This window comes from Otolemur garnettii, unplaced genomic scaffold (assembly GCF_000181295.1).
Source record: "Otolemur garnettii isolate 467f Iridium unplaced genomic scaffold, OtoGar3 scaffold00052, whole genome shotgun sequence".
NCBI lineage: Eukaryota > Metazoa > Chordata > Mammalia > Primates > Galagidae > Otolemur > Otolemur garnettii.
Window position 1 is genome coordinate 246,615 of NW_003852447.1, and position 3,262 is coordinate 249,876.

The 3,262-nt window shown below is 42.5% G+C and overlaps 1 protein-coding gene across 1 annotated transcript in view; it reads left to right on the plus strand.

Annotated features, from left to right (window-relative positions):
- The window catches only part of TRAPPC6B (trafficking protein particle complex 6B), a 19,310-nt gene that overhangs the window by 3,597 nt on the left and 12,451 nt on the right, over positions 1-3,262 (plus strand). The gene's annotated exons all lie outside the window — the stretch shown is intronic.

A 3,262-nucleotide genomic window follows, 5' to 3' on the forward strand; every position in this document is an offset into this window, starting at 1 on the left:
ATATATATATAGGGTGGTGCCTGTGGCTCAAAGGAGTAGGCCGCTGGCCCCATATGCCAGAGTTGGCAGGTTCAAACCCAGCCCTGGCCAAAACTGCAAAAAAATTTAAAAAAAATTAGAAAATAAAAACATTTATAAAATATGTATATTTTATATATAAATATAATATATATTAAATATATATATAATTTTTTTTTTTTTTTTGGCGACTGAGTTTCACTGTGTTACTCTCGGCAGAGTGCCCTGGTGTCACAGCTCACAGCAACCTCAAACTCTTGGGCTTAAGCAATTCTCTTGCTTCAGCCTCCCAAGTAGCTGGGACTATAGATGCCCACCACAGTGCACGGCTATTTTTTTGTTGTTTAGCTGCCCCTGGCTGGGTTGGAACCCACCGCCCTCGGTGTATGTGGCTGATGCCATAACCATTGTGCTGTGGGCACCCAGCCTAAAAAAAAAATGTTTTATTTATTTAATTTAATTTTATTTTTGGAGATGAAGTCTAACTTTCTCATCCTTGATAGAGTGTTGTGGCGTCATAGCTCACAGCAACCTCCAACTCTTGGGCTCAAGCAATTCTCTTGCCTTAGCCTCCCAAGTAGCTGGGACTATAGGTGCCTGCCACATTGCCCTGCTGTTTTTTTAGAGACCAGGTCTAGCTCTTGCTCAGGCTGGTCTGGAACCTGTGGGCTCAGGACAAGCCACCCACCTCAGCCTCCCAGAGTGCTAGGATTACAGTTGTGAGCCACTTCGCCCCACCTGGTCTTGAACTCTTGAGTTCAAGGGATCCACGCACCTCGGCCTTCCAGCTTGTTAAGATTATAGGTGTGAGCCACTGTGCCTGGCAAAATCAGTGCTTTACAAACTATGCTTGAAGAGGAATTAGATCACTGCCAATTGTGTAAGTGGTCATTTCTCAATTGAGAATGGATTTTTAAAAGGTTACTGGATAAATTGTTCTCAAGTTTAATTTTTCTTAAAAATCTGGCGCCTCATACTGAGTCCTCACAGGTGTCAAAGTAAATGAACAAGTAGCAAAATCAGAAGATATTTAGAGCTTAGTTCAAAAGCTCATTGTGATTACAGGATTTGAGAGTGGCTACATATAAGCATATTTCCTGCTAATAAATGTGTTTCTGGGTAATTCTGCACAGAGGAGATTGTCCCATAAAGAGCATCATAATTGATAGGTAATCATTCCATGTGAGCATGTTTGAGAATAAGTGTGAAGAATAACCACAAATTGAAAAGATAGTGATAAGTACAGTAGTAGATGTATGTGCAAAGTTTGGTGACACCAGAGGGCCTAAAGGAGTGTCAGGGAAGGCTTCTAGGAGGATGTGGTACTTGAGCTGAATTTAAAGGATGTGAAGTCTAGAAAAGAGCATGTGCAAAGCATTAGAGGCAGAATGGGCAATATAAAACAGAATTCTGGAGTTGGCTGCCCAGATTTTGAGTTATAGAAGGGAAGGATGCTTGTGGATATATGGATGTTAGTGGATCTGGTTAACTAGCTGGGGATTATTTAGGGAAGAGACATATCCTTAAGGAAAGGACATATCATAATGCTGCCTAAGGATTTTGGACTTTATTTTGAGGAAAAGAAAGTGGATGCTGAAATATCCAGTAAAGAAATAACATGATTTCTTTTATAAAGAAATTCTATTACCAGTAAAGTGACTCAAAGACAAAACTAGAGGCTTGACGCCTGTGGCTCAAGTGGCTAAGGCACCAGCCACATATACCTGAGCTAGTGGGTTCATACCCAGCCTGGGCCCACCAAATGACAGTGACGGCTGCAACCAAAAAATAGCCTGGTGTTGTGGCGGGTGCCTGTAATCCCAGCTCTTTGGGAGGTGGAGACAGGAGAATCGCTTGAGCCCAGGAGTTGGAGGTTGCTGTGAGCTGTGATGCTACAGCACTCTACCCAGGGTGACAGCTCGAGGCTCTGTCTCAAAAAACAAACAAACAAACAAACAAACAAAAAAACTAGAAATAAGACCACTTGGAAGACTGTAAGTAAAACTAGTAGAGAAATGACAAGCTTAAATTAAGCAGTAAGGATTGAGAGAGAATATGGATTTTGAAAAGCATAAAAGATAGGATTCACAGGACTGTAGTGTATGTGGAGGGGTTGGGAGCAAAAGGTTGAAGAAAATGGAATTTTTCTGGTTGAGGTAACTAAGTGGATGGTGGGGCCATTATTGAAGTTATGAAAATTTGGAGGCTGAGGACATTAAGATAATGAATATTAGTTTGAATATGCCAAGTTTGAGTGTTCTGTCAGACCTGTAGACAGCTATGTCCAATAAAGTTAAAGTCTGTGCTAGTTTTAGTTGTCACAGCACTGTAAGTTGAGTGCATGGTTCCTTAGAAGAAAATGCAGCAAATAATGAGGCCTAGAGTTTGCTTCTCAGTGGGAGACAAATAGGCTGCAGAATATACAAAAATCCCTTCTTTCTTGGAGCTGTATTCTAACAGAGATTGGGGATATGGGCAATATAAAGTAGTGAAATGGGCCAGGTGTGGTGGCTTATGCCTATAATCATAGCACTTTAGGAGTTCAAGGTTGGAGGATTGCTTGGGTCAGAAGTTTAAGACCAGCCTAAGCAAGAATGAGACCCATCTCCACCAATGATAGAAAAAATTAGCTGGGCATAGTGGTGTGGTGGTGCGTGCCTGTATTCCCAGCTGCTTGGAAGGCTGAGGCAGGAGGATTGCTTGAGTCGAGGAGTTGGAGGTTGCAGTGAGGTATAATGACTCCACTGCACTCTAGCCAGGGTGACAGAGACCCTGTCTCAAAAAAAGTGTGAGAGGGGGCAGCGCCTGTGGCTCAAAGGAGTAGGGCGCTGGCCCCATATACTAGAGGTGGCAGGTTCAAACCTGGCCCCAGCCAAAAATTGCAAAAAAGAAAAAGAAAGAAAGGAAGAAAGAAAATAGTAAAATACATAGTTAAATAGGGAAAGAAGTTCTGTGGCGACAAATTAAGCATGAAGAAGGGATAGCGCATCAGAATCATTTTTAAGAGGCTTATTAAAACAGATTATTGGTTCCAGACCCAGAATTTCTGATGAGTAAATTGTGAGTGGAACTAAAGAATTTTCGGCAAGTTTCTGTATGCTGCTGATTTTGCTGGTCTGGAGACAACAGTTTTAGAATTAGTAGGATAGGCTCGGCGCCTGTGGCTCAAGCGGCTAAGGCACCAGCCACATACACCTAAGGTGGCCGGTTCGAATCCCTAGCCCGGGCCCGCCAAACAACAATG